Source organism: Pseudophryne corroboree, chromosome 2 (assembly GCF_028390025.1).
Source record: "Pseudophryne corroboree isolate aPseCor3 chromosome 2, aPseCor3.hap2, whole genome shotgun sequence".
Lineage (NCBI taxonomy): Eukaryota > Metazoa > Chordata > Amphibia > Anura > Myobatrachidae > Pseudophryne > Pseudophryne corroboree.
In genome coordinates, this window is record NC_086445.1 from 603,524,740 (window position 1) to 603,543,831 (window position 19,092).

The window sequence follows — 19,092 nt, forward strand, 5'->3', positions numbered from 1 at the left end:
TGATACTATACCCAGTTAACAGTATGAAATATAACTGAGCCTCTCAACAGATGGCTCAACAATAACCCTTAGTTAGGCAATAACTACATACAAGTAATGCAGACAATCCGCACTTGGGATGGGCGCCCAGCATCCACTACGGACTACGAGAAATAGATTTACCGGTGAGTAAAATCTTATTTTCTCTGACGTCCTAGTGGATGCTGGGAACTCCGTAAGGACCATGGGGATTATACCAAAGCTCCCAAACGGGCGGGAGAGTGCGGATGACTCTGCAGCACCGAATGAGAGAACTCAAGGTCCTCCTCAGCCAGGGTATCAAATTTGTAGAATTTTGCAAACGTGTTTGCCCCTGACCAAGTTGCAGCTCGGCAAAGTTGTAAAGCCGAGACCCCTCGGGCAGCCGCCCAAGATGAGCCCACTTTCCTCGTGGAATGGGCTTTTACTGATTTAGGATGCGGCAATCCAGCCGCAGAATGCTCCAGCTGAATTGTGCTACAAATTGAGCGAGCAATAGTCTGCTTAGAAGCAGGAGCACCTAATTTTGTTGGGTGCCTACAGGATAAAAAGCGAGTCAGTTTTCCTGACTCCAGCCGTCCTGGAAATATAAATTTTTAAGGCCCTGACTACGTCCAGTAACTTGGAATCTTCCAAGTCCCTAGTAGCCGCAGGCACTATAATAGGTTGGTTCAAGTGAAAAGCTGATACCACCTTAGGGAGAAACTGGGGACGAGTCCTCAATTCTGCCCTATCCATATGGAAAATCAGATAAGGGCTTTTACATGACAAAGCCGCCAATTCTGACACACGCCTGGCCGAAGCCAAGGCCAATAACATGACCACTTTCCACGTGAGATATTGCAAATCCACAGTTTTAAGTGGCTCAAACCAATGTGATTTTAGGAAACTCAACACCACGTTGAGATCCCAAGGTGCCACAGGAGGCACAAAAGGGGGCTGAATATGTAGCACTCCCTTTACAAATGTCTGAACTCCAGGCAGTGAAGCCAGTTCTTTCTGGAAGAAAATCGACAGAGCCGAAATCTGGACCTTAATGGAACCCAAGTTTAGGCCCATAGTCACTCCTGACTGTAGGAAGTGCAGAAAACGACCCAGCTGAAATTCCTCTGTTGGGGCCTTCCTGGCCTCACACCACGCAACATATTTTCGCCAAATACGGTGATAATGGTTTGCGGTTACTTCTTTCCTGGCTTTTATCAGCATAGGAATGACTTCCTCCGGAATGCCCTTTTCCTTTAGGATCCGGAATTCAACCGCCATGCCGTCAAACGCAGCCGCGGTAAGTCTTGGAACAGACAGGGCCCCTGCTGTAGCAGATCCTGTCTGAGCGGTAGAGGTCATGGGTCCTCAGATATCATTTCTTGAAGTTCTGGGTACCAAGCTCTTCTTGGCCCATCCTGAACCACGAGTATCGTTCTTACTCCTCGTTTTCTTATTATTCTCAGTACCTTTGGTATGAGAGGCAGAGGAGGGAATACATAAACCGACTGGTACACCCACGGTGTCACTAGAGCGTCCACAGCTATTGCCTGAGGGTCCCTTGACCTGGCGCAATATCTAGTTTTTTGTTTAGGCGGGACGCCATCATGTCCACCTGTGGCCTTTCCCAACAGTTTACCAACAGTTGGAAGACTTCTGGATGAAGTCCCCACTCTCCCGGGTGTAGGTCGTGTCTGCTGAGGAAGTCTGCTTCCCAGTTGTCCACTCCCGGAATGAACACTGCTGACAGTGCTAAGACGTGATTTTCCGCCCATCGGAGAATCCTTGTGGCTTCTGCCATCGCCATCCTGCTTCTTGTGCCGCCCTGTCGGTTTACATGGGCGACCGCCGTGATGTTGTCTGATCGGATCAGTACCGGCTGGTTTTGAAGCAGAGGCCTTGCCAGACTTAGGGCATTATAAATGGCCCTTAGTCCCAGAACATTTATGTGTAGGGACGACTCCTGACTTGACCAAAGTCCTTGGAAATTTCTTCCCTGTGTGACTGCCCCCCAGCCTCGAAGGCTGGCATCCGTGGTTACCAGGACCCAGTCCTGTATGCCGAATCTGCGGCCCTCTTGAAGATGAGCATTCTGCAGCCACCACAGTAGAGATACCCTGGTCCTTGGAGACAGGGTTATCAGCCGATGCATCTGAAGATGCGATCCCGACCACTTGTCCAAGAGGTCCCACTGAAAGGTTCTTGCATGGAACCTGCCGAATGGAATTCTGCTTCGTAAGAAGCTATCATTTTTCCCAGGACTCGTGTGCAGTGATGCACCGATACCTGTTTTGGTTTCAGGAGGTCTCTGACTAGAGATGACAGCTCCTTGGCTTTCTCCTGCGGGAGAAATACTTTTTTCTGTTCGGTGTCCAGAACCATCCCCAGGAACAGTAGGCGTGTGGTAGGAACTAGGGAGGCCAATCCCGGGGCATTTTTTCAATCCCGGGATTCGGGATTGAAAAATGCTCAATCCCGGGATTCCCGGGATCGCAGTAGGGATCAGTGTAGGGAGCAGTGTAAGGAGCAGGGAAAGTATATGTGGAGGGCAGCAAGGCAGGGTGGATGTAGGGAGCAAAGGAGGGTGGGTGTAGGGAGCATATAAGGAACTGGAAGGGAGGGTGGGTGTAGGGAGCAGCGGGAGAGTGAGAGTACGGAGCAGCGGGAGAGTGGGAGTATGGAGCAGCGGGAGTATGGAGCAGCGGGAGAGTGGGAGTATGGAGCAGCGGGAGAGTGGGAGTATGGAGCAGCGGGAAAGTGCGAGTATGGAGCAGTGGGAGAGTGGGTGTAGCGAGCAGAGGGAGGATGTCAGGAGCAGAGAGTGTGGGTGTAGGTAGTGATAGTACTTACTACTTGCGGGCACCAGCTAAGGACACACGTACTACTACTGTCCGCGCTGGCGGCATTTCAAACGTAGCGCCGGCCGCCAGCCAGTCAGAACTGGCAGTCCGGCAGCCAATCAGGGGCCGCGGCTGCTGCCGCTTCCCTGATTGGCTGCCGGTGTCTGCCAGCTCTGATTGGCTGGCGGCCGGCGCTACGTTTGAAATGCCGCCAGCGCGGTCAGTAGTAGTACGTGTGTCCTTAGCTGGTGCCCGCAAGTAGTAAGTACTATCACTACCTTAGCTGACAGCCGGGCAGCGCTGAGCTATAGCGCTCAGCGCTGTCCGGCAAAACTGCGCATGCGCACTGTAATCCCGTGAATCCCGGGATTGGAGGCTCCAATCCCGGGATTCAAATCCCGGCATTTTTGGGCCCAAATCCCGGGATCCCGCCGATCCCGAGATTGGCCTCCCTAGTAGGAACCAGCTGTGACTTTGGAATGTATAGAATCCATCCGTGCTGTTGTAGCACTTCCCGAGATAGTGCTACTCCGACCAACAACTGCTCCTTGGACCTCGCCTTTATAAGGAGATCGTCCAAGTACGGGATAATTAAAACTCCCTTTTTTCGAAGGAGTATCATCATTTCTGCCATAACCTTGGTAAAGACCCTCGGTGCCGTGGACAGTCCAAACGGCAGTGTTTGGAATTGGTAATGGCAATCCTGTACCACAAATCTGAGGTACTCCTGGTGAGGATGGTAAATGGGGACATGTAGGTAAGCATCCTTGATGTCCAGGGATACCATGTAATCCCCCTCCTCCAGGCTTGCAATAACCGCCCTGAGCGATTCCATCTTGAACTTGAATTTTTTTATGTATGTGTTCAAGGATTTCAAATTTAACATGGGTCTCACCGAACCGTCCGGTTTCGGTACCACAAACAGTGTGGAATAGTAACCCCGTCCTTGTTGAAGTAGGGGCACCTTGACTATCACCTGCTGGGAATACAGCTTGTGAATTGCCTCTAGCACAGCCTCCCTGCCTGAGGGAGTTGTCGGCAAGGCAGATTTGAGGAAACGGCGGGGGGGAGACGCCTCGAATTCCAGCTTGTACCCCTGAGATACTACTTGAAGGATCCAGGGATCCACCTGTGAGCGAGCCCACTGATCGCTGAAATTTTTGAGGCGGCCCCCCACCGTAACTGGCTACGCCTGTGGAGCCCCCGCGTTATGCGGTGGACTCAGAGGAAACGGGGGAAGAATTTTGATTCTGGGAACTGGCTGACTGGTGCAGCTTTTTCCCTCTTCCCTCGTCTCTGTGCAGAAAAGAAGCGCCTTTGACCCGCTTGCTTTTCTGAAGCCGAAAGGACTGTACCTTTAATACAGTGCTTTCTTAGGCTGTGAGGAAACCTGAGGTAAAACATTTTCTTCCCAGCTGTTGCTGTGGATACGAGGTCCCAGAGACCATCCCCAAACAATTCCTCACCCTTATAAGGCTCTATGTGCCTTTTAAAGTCAGCATCACCTGTCCAGTGTCGGGTCTCTAATACCCTCCTGACAGAATGGACATTGCATTAATTCTGGATGCCAGCCGGCAAAATATCCCTCTGTGCATCCCTCATATATAAGACGACGTCTTTAATATGTTCGCAAAATAGTATCCCTGTTTGACAGGGTCACAGACCACGCTGCAGCAGCACTATCTGCAGGTCTCAGTCTAGTACCTGAGTGTGTAAATACAGACTTCAGGATAGCCTCCTGCTTTTTATCAGCAGGTACCTTCAAAGTGGCCGTATCCTAAGACGGCAGTGCCACCTTTTTTGACAAACGTGTGAGCGCCTTATCCACCCTAGGGGATATCTCCCAGCGTAACTTATCCTCTGGCGGGAAAGGGTACGCCATCAGTAACTTTTTAGAAATTACCAGTTTCTTATCGGGGGAACCCACGCTTTTTCACACTTCATTCCCTCATTTGATGGGGGAACAAAACACTGCCTGCTTTTTCTCCCCACACATAAAACCCTTTTTTAGTGGTACTTGGGTTAATGTCAGAAATGTGTAACACATTTTTTAATGCCGGGATCATGTAACGGATGTTCCTAGTGGATTGTGTATATGTCTCAACCTCGTCGACACTGGAGTCAGACTCCGTGTCGACATCTGTGTCTGCCATCTGAGGGAGCGGGCGTTTTTGAGCCCCTGATGGCCTTTGAGACGCCTGGGCAGGCGCGGCTGAGAAGCCGGCTGTCCCACAGCTGTTACGTCATCCCGCCTTTTATGTAAGGAGTTGACACTGTCGGTTTATACCTTCCACCTATCCATCCACTCTGGTGTCGGCCCCACAGGGGGCGACATCACATTTATCGGCATCTGCTCTGCCACCACATAAGCCTCCTCATCAAACGTGTCGACACAGCCGTACCGACACCCGCACAAACACAGGGAATGCTCTGACTGAGGACAGGACCCCACACAGCCCTTTGGGGAGACAGAGAGAGAGTATGCCAGCACACACCAGAGCGCTACATAATTTAGGGATTAACACTATATTGAGTGAATTTTTCCCAATAGCTGCTTGTATATACAATATTGCGCCTAAATTTAGTGCCCCCCCCCCTCTCTTTTTAACCCTTTGAGCCTGCAAACTACAGGGGAGAGCCTGGGGAGCTGTCTTCCAGCTGCACTGTGAAGAGAAAATGGCGCCAGTGTGCTGAGGGAGATAGCTCCGCCCCTTTTTCGTGGACTTTTCTCCCGCTTTTTTATGGATTCTGGCAGGGGTATTTATCACATATATAGCCTCTGGGGCTATATATTGTGATATATTTGCCAGCCAAGGTGTTTTTATTGCTGCTCAGGGCGCCCCCCCCCCAGCGCCCTGCACCCTCAGTGACCGGAGTGTGAAGTGTGTATGAGGAGCAATGGCGCACAGCTGCAGTGCTGTGCGCTACCTTGGTGAAGACTGATGTCTTCTGCCGCCGATTTTCCGGACCTCTTCTTGCTTCTGGCTCTGTAAGGGGGACGGCGGCGCGGCTCCGGGAACGAACACCAAGGCCAGTTCCATGCGGTCGATCCCTCTGGAGCTAATGGTGTCCAGTAGCCTAAGAAGCCCAAGCTAGCTGCAAGCAGGTAGGTTCGCTTCTTCTCCCCTTAGTCCCTCGATGCAGTGAGCCTGTTGCCAGCAGGTCTCACTGTAAAATAAAAAACCTAAAATAAACTTTCTTTCTAGGAGCTCAGGAGAGCCCCTAGTGTGCATCCAGCTCGGCCGGGCACAGAAATCTAACTGAGGCTTGGAGGAGGGTCATAGTGGGAGGAGCCAGTGCACACCAGCTAGTCTAAAAGCTTTCTTTTAGTTGTGCAGTCTCCTGCGGAGCCGCTATTCCCCATGGTCCTTACGGAGTTCCCAGCATCCACTAGGACGTCAGAGAAAATAAGATTTTACTTACCGATAAATCTATTTCTCGGAGTCCGTAGTGGATGCTGGGGTTCCTGAAAGGACCATGGGGAATAGCGGCTCCGCAGGAGACAGGGCACAAAAAGTAAAGCTTTTCCAGATCAGGTGGTGTGCACTGGCTCCTCCCCCTATGACCCTCCTCCAGACTCCAGTTAGGTACTGTGCCCGGACGAGCGTACACAATAAGGGAGGATTTTGAATCCCGGGTAAGACTCATACCAGCCACACCAATCACACCGTACAACTTGTGATCTAAACCCAGTTAACAGTATGATAACAGCGGAGCCTCTGAAAGATGGCTTCCTTCAACAATAACCCGAATTAGTTAACAATAACTATGTACAATTATTGCAGATAATCCGCACTTGGGATGGGCGCCCAGCATCCACTACGGACTCCGAGAAATAGATTTATCGGTAAGTAAAATCTTATTTTCTCTATCGTCCTAGTGGATGCTGGGGTTCCTGAAAGGACCATGGGGATTATACCAAAGCTCCCAAACGGGCGGGAGAGTGCGGATGACTCTGCAGCACCGAATGAGAGAACTCCAGGTCCTCCTTAGCCAGAGTATCAAATTTGTAAAATTTTACAAACGTGTTCTCCCCTGACCACGTAGCTGCTCGGCAAAGTTGTAATGCCGAGACCCCTCGGGCAGCCGCCCAAGATGAGCCCACCTTCCTTGTGGAGTGGGCCTTTACAGATTTAGGCTGTGGCAGGCCTGCCACAGAATGTGCACGTTGGATTGTGCTACAGATCCAACGAGCAATCGTCTGCTTAGACGCAGGAGCACCCATCTTGTTGGGTGCATACAATATAAACAACGAGTCAGATTTTCTGACTCCAGCTGTCCTTGCAATATATATTTTTAATGCTCTGACAACGTCCAGTAACTTGGAGTCCTCCAAGTCACTTGTAGCCGCAGGCACTACAATAGGCTGGTTCAGATGAAATGCTGACACCACCTTAGGGAGAAAATGCGGACGAGTCCGCAGTTCTGCCCTGTCCGAATGGAAAATCAGATATGGGCTTTTGTAAGATAAAGCTGCCAGTTCTGACACTCTCCTGGCCGAAGCCAGGGCTAGAAGCATGGTCACTTTCCATGTGAGATATTTCAAATCCACCTTCTTTAGTGGTTCAAACCAATGAGATTTTAGAAAGTCCAAAACCACATTGAGATCCCACGGTGCCACTGGAGGCACCACAGGAGGCTGTATATGTAGCACTCCCTTAACAAAGGTCTGGACTTCAGGGACTGAAGCCAATTCTTTTTGAAAGAAAATCGACAGGGCCGAAATTTGAACCTTAATAGATCCCAATTTGAGACCCATAGACAATCCTGATTGCAGGAAATGTAGGAATCGACCCAGTTGAAATTCCTCCGTCGGAGCACTCCGATCTTCGCACCACGCAACATATTTTCGCCAAATTCGGTGATAATGTTGCACGGTTACTTCCTTCCTTGCTTTAATCAAAGTAGGAATGACTTCTTCCGGCATGCCTTTTTCCTTTAGGATCCGGCGTTCAACCGCCATGCCGTCAAACGCAGCCGCGGTAAGTCTTGAAACAGACAGGGACCCTGCTGAAGCAAGTCCCTCCTTAGAGGTAGAGGCCACGGATCTTCCGTGATCATCTCTTGAAGTTCCGGGTACCAAGTCCTTCTTGGCCAATCCGGAACCACTAGTATCGTCCTTACGCCTCTTTGCCGTATAATTCTCAATACTTTTGGTATGAGAGGCAGAGGAGGAAACACATACACCGACTGGTACACCCAAGGCGTTACCAGCGCGTCCACAGCTATTGCCTGCGGATCTCTTGACCTGGCGCAATACCTGTCCAGTTTTTTGTTGAGGCGAGACGCCATCATGTCCACCATTGGTCTTTCCCAACGGGTTACCAGCAAGTGGAAGACTTCTGGATGAAGTCCCCACTCTCCCGGGTGAAGATCGTGTCTGCTGAGGAAGTCTGCTTCCCAGTTGTCCACTCCCGGGATGAACACTGCTGACAGTGCTATCACATGATTCTCTGCCCAGCGAAGAATCCTTGCAGCTTCTGCCATTGCACTCCTGCTTCTTGTGCCGCCCTGTCTGTTCACATGGGCGACTGCCGTGATGTTGTCCGACTGGATCAACACCGGTTTTCCCTGAAGCAGAGGTTCTGCCTGGCTTAGAGCATTGTATATTGCTCTTAGTTCCAGAATGTTTATGTGAAGAGACGTTTCCAGGCTCGTCCATACTCCCTGGAAGTTTCTTCCTTGTGTGACTGCTCCCCAGCCTCTCAGGCTGGCGTCCGTGGTCACCAGGATCCAATCCTGTATGCCGAATCTGCGGCCCTCCAATAGATGAGCACTCTGCAACCACCACAGAAGAGACACCCTTGTCCTTGGAGACAGGGTTATCCGCAGGTGCATCTGAAGATGCGACCCTGACCATTTGTCCAACAGATCCCTTTGGAAAATTCTTGCGTGGAATCTGCCGAATGGAATTGCTTCGTAAGAAGCCACCATTTTTCCCAGGACTCTTGTGCATTGATGTACAGACACCTTTCCTGGTTTTAGGAGGTTCCTGACAAGCTCGGATAACTCCTTGGCTTTTTCCTCCGGGAGAAAAACCTTTTTCTGAACCGTGTCCAGAATCATCCCTAGGAACAGCAGACGAGTTGTCGGCATTAACTGGGATTTTGGAATATTCAGAATCCACCCGTGCTGTTTTAGCACTTCTTGAGACAGTGCTAATCCCATCTCTAGCTGTTCTCTGGACCTTGCCCTTATTAGGAGATCGTCCAAGTATGGGATAATTAATATGCCTTTTCTTCGAAGAAGAATCATCATCTCGGCCATTACCTTTGTAAAGACCCGAGGTGCCGTGGACAATCCGAACGGCAGCGTCTGAAACTGATAGTGACAGTTTTGTACAACGAACCTGAGGTACCCCTGGTGTGAGGGGTAAATTGGAACGTGGAGATACGCATCCTTGATGTCCAAGGATACCATAAAGTCCCCCTCTTCCAGGTTCGCTATCACTGCTCTGAGTGACTCCATCTTGAACTTGAACTTCTTTATGTACAGGTTCAAGGACTTCAGATTTAGAATAGGCCTTACCGAGCCATCCGGCTTCGGTACCACAAAAAGAGTGGAATAATACCCCTTCCCTTGTTGTAGAAGAGGTACCTTGACTATCACCTGCTGAGAGTACAGCTTGTGAATGGCTTCCAAAACCGTCTCCCTTTCGGAGGGGGACGTTGGTAAAGCAGACTTCAGGAAACGGCGAGGTGGATCTGTCTCTAATTCCAACCTGTACCCCTGAGATATTATCTGCAGGATCCAGGGATCTACCTGCGAGTGAGCCCACTGCGCGCTGTAATTTTTGAGACGACCACCCACCGTCCCCGAGTCCGCTTGAGAAGCCCCAGCGTCATGCTGAGGCTTTTGTAGAAGCCGGGGAAGGCTTCTGTTCCTGGGAAGGAGCTGCCTGTTGCTGTCTCTTCCCTCGACCTCTGCCTCGTGGCAGATATGAATAGCCCTTTGCTCTCTTATTTTTAAAGGAACGAAAGGGCTGCGGTTGAAAAGTCGGTGCCTTTTTCTGTTGGGGAGTGACTTGAGGTAGAAAGGTGGATTTCCCGGCTGTAGCCGTGGCCACCAAATCTGATAGACCGACTCCAAATAACTCCTCCCCTTTATACGGCAAAACTTCCATATGTCGTTTTGAATCCGCATCGCCTGTCCACTGTCGCGTCCATAAAGCTCTTCTGGCCGAAATGGACATAGCACTTACCCGTGATGCCAGTGTGCAGATATCCCTCTGTGCATCACGCATATAAAGAAATGCATCCTTTATTTGTTCTAACGACAGTAAAATATTGTCCCTGTCCAGGGTATCAATATTTTCAATCAGGGACTCTGACCAAACTACCCCAGCACTGCACATCCAGGCAGTCGCTATAGCTGGTCGTAGTATAACACCTGCATGTGTGTATATACTTTTTTGGATATTTTCCATCCTCCTATCTGATGGATCTTTAAGTGCGGCCGTCTCAGGAGAGGGTAACGCCACTTGTTTTGATAAGCGTGTTAGCGCCTTGTCCACCCTAGGAGGTGTTTCCCAGCGCTCCCTAACCTCTGGCGGGAAAGGGTATAATGCCAATAATTTCTTTGAAATTATCAGCTTTTTATCAGGGGCAACCCACGCTTCATTACACACGTCATTTAATTCTTCTGATTCAGGAAAAACTATAGGTAGTTTTTTCACACCCCACATAATACCCTGTTTAGTGGTACCTGTAGTATCAGCTAAATGTAACGCCTCCTTCATTGCCAAAATCATATAACGTGTGGCCCTACTGGAAAATACGGTTGATTCGTCACCGTCACCACTGGAGTCAGTGCCTGTGTCTGGGTCTGTGTCGACCGACTGAGGCAAAGGGCGTTTCACAGCCCCTGACGGTGTTTGAGTCGCCTGGACAGGCACTAATTGATTGTCCGGCCGTCTCATGTCGTCAAACGACTGCTTTAGCGTGTTGACACTATCCCGTAGTTCCATAAATAAAGGCATCCATTCTGGTGTCGACTCCCTAGGGGGTGACATCCTCATATTTGGCAATTTGCTCCGCCTCCACACCAATATCGTCCTCATACATGTCGACACACACGTACCGACACACAGCAGACACACAGGGAATGCTCCTAACGAAGACAGGACCCACTAGCCCTTTGGGGAGACAGAGGGAGAGTTTGCCAGCACACACCAAAAGCGCTATATATAACAGGGATAGCCTTATAATAAGTGCTCCCTTATAGCTGCTTTATATATATCAAAATATCGCCATAAATTTGCCCCCCCTCTCTGTTTTACCCTGTTTCTGTAGTGCAGTGCAGGGGAGAGACCTGGGAGCCGTCCTGACCAGCGGAGCTGTGAGAGGAAATGGCGCCGTGTGCTGAGGAGATAGGCCCCGCCCCTTTTCCGGCGGGCTCGTCTCCCGCTATTTAGTGAATCCAGGCAGGGGTTAAATATCTCCATATAGCCTCTGGGGGCTATATGTGAGGTATTTTTAGCCTTTATATAGGTTACATTTGCCTCCCAGGGCGCCCCCCCCCAGCGCCCTGCACCCTCAGTGACTGCGTGTGAAGTGTGCTGAGAGGAAAATGGCGCACAGCTGCAGTGCTGTGCGCTACCTTTAGAAGACTGCAGGAGTCTTCAGCCGCCGATTCTGGACCTCTTCTGACTTCAGCATCTGCAAGGGGGCTGGCGGCGCGGCTCCGGTGACCATCCAGGCTGTACCTGTGATCGTCCCTCTGGAGCTGATGTCCAGTAGCCAAGAAGCCAATCCATCCTGCACGCAGGTGAGTTCACTTCTTCTCCCCTCAGTCCCTCGTTGCAGTGATCCTGTTGCCAGCAGGACTCACTGTAAAATAAAAAACCTAAGCTAAACTTTTTCTAAGCAGCTCTTTAGGAGAGCCACCTAGATTGCACCCTTCTCGGCCGGGCACAAAAATCTAACTGGAGTCTGGAGGAGGGTCATAGGGGGAGGAGCCAGTGCACACCACCTGATCTGGAAAAGCTTTACTTTTTGTGCCCTGTCTCCTGCGGAGCCGCTATTCCCCATGGTCCTTTCAGGAACCCCAGCATCCACTAGGACGATAGAAAAACTTTATTTAAAAATCCTAAATTGGTGACAGGTCCTGTTCTAGACCTTGTGGAGCTCAGGTTGCCCCCCATGTTTAAAATAGGATCAGTGCATGCCAAATGGCTTGCAACAACAATATAGGGGCATGGCAGTGCGGATGGTGTAATGGTTAGCATTACTGCCTCACATCACTGAGGTCATGGGTTCCATTTCCACCATGGCCATAACTGTGCGAAGTTTGTATATTTTCCCTATTTTCCCTGTGCTTGCGTTGGTTTCCTCCAGGTACTCCAGTTTCCTCCCACAATCCAAAAATATACAGGTAGGTTAATTGGGTCCCAACAACAAGTTATAGAGAACTGAATTCCCTCTAATTAGTGTTACAGATTGGCATCCCCACATTACTGCAAGTTTATTCTCAGGGGTTCAGTATATTTTGTCGACATTTAAGTCAACGTGGTGGTTGACAATAACATGATGGTTGCACATCTATACATTAATATTTGTAGTATTGCACAATACTTTGTAGTTCTCTTTATCTCTCGATTGACCTCTCAATTTTTTTTGTGCCCAAATGGGGATGTGGGATATTAGAATATTTCGAAAGAAAAGGAATTATTATTAATTAGAATTCACTGTTTTCACTACTCCATGGCATGTCATAACAATGAGATGTACCCGTGCAATAAAACAGGGAGGGCTACAAAGAAACCAGTCAGGTATGCTGCACAAACAAATGTTTATGTAAGTGGTAATGTACATTATAGTGAACGTCTCCCAGAGACAGTAATTTATAATATATCCAGATAATTACAACTGAAAAGGCGTGGATGACCAGCCTGCAACCCTACAAACAGGTAGGTTCAGGGAAAATGTAAGGAAAAATTATTTCACAGAAATGGTAGTGGATTGGTAAAACAGCCTCCCATCCGAGGTGGTAGAAGCTAAGATAGTAGAGCAATGTAAAGATGATTGGGATAGGCTTAAGAATATCCTTACAAAGAACTAAGGATGAAACAGGGTTGAGGTTATCTAAAGCTTAAAAAAAAGGGGCAGACTAGATGGGCCAAGTGGGTTTTATCTGCCGTCAAATTTTGTGTTTCTATATAAAGTTCCGCCTGAGGCCTATTTGTCCAAAACGTTGCTTGCAGTATTTCTGGTTCCTTATGCTGATCTTTCTTGTAAGCCTATATGAGTACTTCCAATACATCAGAAAATGGTTTGCTTGGAAGAGGCATAACCTTTCCAATGTCTTGTTTAAATCAAACAATAGCTCTGTGTTCTTGTCTTGCGTCCTGGTTAAATATACAGCGACTGTTCTCACTAGCTCTACTGAAGTCATTTTCTTTTCTTTTCATTCACAAGGTGTGGATAAAAATGTGTACACAATAATGGCAACACAACCTCCTGGTTGAGGTCTCCAGGGAGCTCCATAGCTGCCAAGCACAGCAATCCGACAGTGGCATCACAGTTCAAGGGACCTGACTGCGTAAAGATGAGGAGCCGGAGAATGCAAGTAGAAGATAATAGTAGTCCCTTGCAGTGTCCAGAAGATGCCATACACCACCTCTGTGGCACTCTAATCCAAGATGGGGACTTCATTTGCATCGGTGGGAAACAGACCATGTCAGGTTAAACAGAGCACACACAGAGAGCAGCATCCATAAAATCACTCATGCTGCTGCTACTCCAACAGGAACAGAAAAGATGTTACCAGGCCACAGGAATCCATGCAAAAGAACCTGGCAATGGAGCAGCAGACTCTACTTGTCTATGTCCAAAGCTCTTCTACACACTACTGTCATAGACAGACCTAGCTGAAGTATCAAATGTATCTAAAGCAGCACCACACAGAAAGTCTATTCCTCTTTATACGATTTCCAGACTTTTTCAGCAATGGCCATATTGAGTGTATCTCCTGGGAATCGGAGTACCTTGGCCACTGGAGCCATACTTATACGTGGTTTCCATGTAGTTCCTGAATAAATATGAACCGCGGGATGTAATGCAGTGCGAGTTTGCAGAAATGTGCAAGTTTACCGCTAAACTCACACATTTTGCAAACTTGACCAATGTAATAGGGTGCGAGAACATGCAAACTCACATGTTCCCTGTAATCCCAAAACTTGCAATGTTTTGCCACTGCAATCATACAACTCGGGCAATGTAATAGGATGCAAGTTTACAACTCGCACCTAAAACATTACCAAAAACTTCCCAAAAAATAAATCAGCTTCCGGCTGGAGAGTTTGACAGAAACATGCACAGATCAGTGAGATCTGTGCATGCTTCCGTCTGTAAAAGTAAAGAAATAGTTAAAAGCCGGTACTTGTTGCTTTTTTACTATTTATTTACCTACTCACTGATCTGTGCATGCTTCTGTCAAACTCGCACAAAGTAATGAAACACCACATTACACTGTGCGAGTTTTCAATCGCACAAGGTAATAGCCTTGGCAGGCTACTACATTGGGTGAGTTTGGGGACAAATTTGCACCTTCTTATGTGCGAGAAGAAGGTGCGGTTTTGTCCTGCAAAAAAAACCTTGCAATACATTACATCGTAGCCGGAAGTTTTTGTATAAATAATTATTTATTTATGAGGACTCTTAAGGGGGGTACACATGGGAGATTTCTCCCAGAGATGTTTGCTGGGCGATCTATCACAGACCGCTCAGCACACATCTCCCCTTCCCGCTCAATACAGCGTGATGTGTGCTGAGCAAAGGGGGAGGAGGGAGAGGGGGGGGACACACCGCTCATTTCACCCAGCAGTGAAATTAGTGATCTCAATAGATTGGGCATGCATGCATGCCCAATCTAGAGTTGCGACGATAGCGACGTGCAGGGTTGCGCATCGCTGTCGCCGGCACCCCTACGCACGGAGCGATGTGTTCTTAATTTCTAAGCAATCTAGTCAGATTGCTTAGAAATTAAGTGAGCACTGCTCCGTGTGTACCCCCCTTTAGAGAAGCCCTGTCTTCAATAGGACTTGTAGTTCTATCAGTAATGCTTGCAATAGCTCCATCTACTTTATGGACCAGGCCTCATTTCAGTAATATTTCATCATTAAAGGACACATATATTCAAGTGTTTTAACATTAGACTGATGCTTTTCCACTTATACCCATTACTTATGGATTAACCCCTTCAGTGGTGACTATTTTTACTATGTCACACCTCTCAGGGTTGGTTTTTAAATGAACTACCTGCTCGTTGCCAGGGGTTTCATGCGCTGGGCGTCATGCTCGTTGCTAGGGGTTCCATGCTCTGGGAGCCATGCTCGCTGCTAAGGGTAATGCTCGTTGCCAAGGTTAATGCTCTTTGCCAAGGTGGTGTACTTTTGCTGGCGGGCACTAGCCCACCAGCACTTAAATCATCTCCCCCTCGTACTCCGATCGGGTGGCGGAGTGTTGCAGAATGACGCAGTTGCATCTTGACGTCACAATGCAACTGCGTCATTCAGAACTCCGCCCCCCAAGCGGAGTACGAGGGAGGAGGAGCAGTGGCATGCCTCGGATATCTTCCGGGATAGCCAGTCTCCCCAGTGCAGCTGGCCCTGGAGATTTTCCAGGCATGTCACTTAAGGGGTCAAATCTTTTACATCTTGATGTGTCAGGCATGGCTGTAACTAGGGTGGTGCAGACGGTGCTCGCACACAGCGCATTTGCCCTGCGGTTGCAACCGGCTGTATCCACCCACAATTGACCTTTGTAAGTGAAACCTGCCATGTACTGCCCGCTGAGTACTGTTGCGCCCGGTTCGCTCTCTGCTGGGTGCACCACTACCATTACAGTACTGCAGCCCCCTGCCCATGTGCTCTGCCCCCTCCCTCGTCTGCTGCACTGTCTCTTGAGACTGGGACAGACATCATGATTTCTCTCCCAGTCCATTCCTACAGTGTCCTGTGCTGATACGCCACACAGTAAGCAGCCAACAGGCCTCAAGAGAAGAGGCCACAACTGTCAGAGGAAGAGGAATGAGGTTAGCAGCACTACAGCTCCACGGGTGGGAGGGGATGAAGATGAGGAGATGGAGGAAATGATGATAAATGAGGAGGAATGATGATGATGATGAGGAGGAATGAAGAGGAGGGGCTTTACTGTAGCATAGTGTTTATAAGGGGCTCTACTGTTACGCAATGTGTATAAAAGAGACTCTGGTGTGTGGTGTAATGTGAATAAACACAATTGTGTGGTCAGGTGTAAAGTGTATAAGGGGCTCTATTGTGTGGTGTAATGAGAATAATGGACACTACTATGCTGTGTAATGTGAATTGGTACTATTCTTGGCCATGCCCCTTTCCCACAAAGTGACAGGCCTATATTCTTGGTGATATCCCTTTTCAAATATGGGGGGAATATGGGGGGAGGGACCAATTTTCTTTCTGGCACAGGGCACCAAAATGTCTACTTACAGCACTGGTGCCAGGCCGATATGGAGGATGTTCTTGTTTCATCCATCCCTAAGGACTTATTTATGTTCTTCAGCAAGTTTATCTTCTAGTTCTTCTGCAAATTCCTTAGATTAATTATTAGAGGATCTTCTAATGTTTCCGAAGAACCCCACTGTGATTGGTTTCCAATCTTACACTGTACATTCACACTAGTCTCCTCCGTTGACGCCTTGCTTTGTACAATTGTTCTCATTACTGTTTCATCCAATTTATAAATGCTTTACACTGTTCTGAAGGCTTACCTTTTACTTTAGTAAGATAATTACATCTACTAAAAAGGAATAAATACAACAAAAAAATCAAAGGTCGCATAAACCTTGTTTTGTGACTTACTGTCACAGAATACACCAAACTACTAATAAAACAAAATAGGCTATCACAAGCATAAGTAAAAAGTGGATAGCCGGATCATTTGAAAGCACCTCTAATTTATGGGTTTACAGTACATCAAGTGGGTGTCTTTCAGCTGTTTGGGATTAGGCTCCTGCTCCATTTTTCTTCTGGTTGCAGTTTCATCCATGTTCATGTCACAGTAATGTTTTTATATTTTGTTTTATGGCTAATGAACGCTCAGAGCTGGTCTAAATGACTCCCAGCCTCCCTAATCTGTACGTGAAGCTTGAAATGTGATGTAGCTCTCACATATTGCTCAGAACATCAAAGATCATCCAGGTGTTATTTTTCAGAAGGCTAACAACCAGATCTGCTCCTGGAAAGAACAGACTGGTATCCCCTGAGCAGGGTAGCCAACCCATTGTCAGCTTGCAGCATAAAATAGCGCCTCAACACGACTGAGGTGACCACCGTACTACTTAAAGAAATCAAAGTACTACCTGCCCTACCTATGACAGGAAAAATACAGAGGACGAAAAGAAGCTCAATTATGTAACATATGGGGGAGGGGGAGTTGGGGGATGACTACACATAGCTACCTAATTTAAGAGGAGAATTACCTATTGTAATGGCTACTAATGAGTTTCGAAGGCAGAATTATGTGGCAACCAATATTCTAAAATGTAGTACTTTTGCAAATACTTGGCTCTTGATACCTTGTAGTCTATATAAAGTGATAGTGTTTGTGTTGGCTAGGTCTAATATGGGCAGTACGGATGGTGTAATGATTAGCATTACTGCCTCCCTGCACCAAGGTCAGGAGTTTATTTCCCTGCAGGGCCCTGACTGTGTGGAGTTTGTATATTCTGGTTTCCTCTAGGTCAGGGGTGGGCAATTACTTCAGCTCGGGGGCCACATAACACATTCCAGCGAATATTCGAGGGCCGCACACAAAATATCCCCTCCCTCCGTGGGTACAGTTGCCAGCTCCCCTCTGTCCTTGAGCACACACAGGTACAAGGCATCACAAACACACACACAGTTGTAGGTGGGTACAGAGTGTCACACAAAGCGTCAGAGGGTGTACACTGTCAAAAACGTTGGGAAGGTAGGGGTACAGGGTGCCATATACACAGAGGTAGGGGTATAGGGTGCCAAACACAGAGGTAGGGGGTTCTGGGTATCAAACACGGGGGGGGGGAGAGTACAAGGTGTGTAACACACACACACACACACACACACACACACACACACACACACACACACAGGGGTAGGAGGGTACTAGGACACACACCAGGGGTGAGGGGGGTAGTGGGGGTCACACATAGAGGTATGAGGTACAGTGATTCACACAGGGTGGGGGTTGGTGGGTACAGGGCTCCCAGAGTGCTCACCTCTCACTGCCCCAATCCACTGAGCTGCAGGGCGTGATATGCGGGACCCAGATACAGGTCAGGGGGATCCAGGCTGGTCACTCAACTGGTCAGTGGTCAGTGTTGTGCAGCCCATGGAGCTGCGCCGCCAGTCATTTCGGGTGTGAGGCCGGAACTGTGACCGGGAGGCCAAGGTTTGCTTCCTCCTCCCTGGAGGAGGGAGGGAGGGTGCGGGAGATGCTGCCGCTGTTCCTCCATGGTGCTGCAGCAGGGAGCAGGAGGTGGAGCTGGCCGAGGTGATTAGCAAAGGGTCAGGAGACAGCCGGCGTCCAGTTGCCCAGATGATCCGCTGGCCCCATCCGCTGCTGCCCCTGCTTTGGCTCCCCCCGCACCGCCAAGCGCTATATGTTGGAAAGGAAATCTCGGTCAGCAGCCACTGTGACGTGACTGGGATTTCCTCAGCGGCGCCGCGTCTTGAAGCTGCTGTAGTGCAATGACAAGCGGCTCAGCCAGTCGGGCCGCTTGTCATTGGGCACTGGTGGGGGACAGCGGGCCAGGCAGGATCGGTTTGCGGGCCGCATGTTGCCCACCCCTGCTCTAGACCCTTCCGATTTCCTCCCACACTCCAAAAATATACTGACAGGTTAATTGGGTCCCAACACATATTAACTCTAGTGTGTTAGTGCGTGCGTGTACATGGGCAGACTAGATGGGCCAAGTGGTTCATATCTGTTTCTATGTTTATTACAAATTCAGTTATACATTTAAATAAACAGTGTTATGTATTAATTTACATACTAGCTGCTACACATATGGATGCTTAGTTTTATAAAGGATTGCCTTTTGGCATTTACTTGTTTATTGGTACACAGGGATAGGGTCAGTCACTGATGAAGTTCAGAGAACCAGAATACATTTGTACTATTTTGAGATAGTCATGTACACAGATGTGATTACCAAGCACCTCCTTCCAGTCAGTACAGTGAGGAGCATTGCTAAAGATTTTTATGAGGAGGTAAGTGACAGGGGCAGCGTGGAAAAA

General features: G+C 48.7%; 1 protein-coding gene and 1 long non-coding RNA gene across 8 annotated transcripts in view; one reads left to right on the plus strand and one right to left on the minus strand.

The window, feature by feature from the left end:
* LOC135039303 (uncharacterized) overlaps positions 1–16,574 on the plus strand; it is a 33,029-nt gene extending 16,455 nt beyond the window's left edge. The window contains exon 2 of the long non-coding RNA XR_010233399.1: positions 13,256–16,574. This is a non-coding gene — a long non-coding RNA (uncharacterized LOC135039303). The remainder of the gene's footprint in view (positions 1–13,255) is intronic.
* The window catches only part of RPS6KA1 (ribosomal protein S6 kinase A1), a 324,800-nt gene that overhangs the window by 60,355 nt on the left and 245,353 nt on the right, over positions 1–19,092 (minus strand). The gene's annotated exons all lie outside the window — the stretch shown is intronic.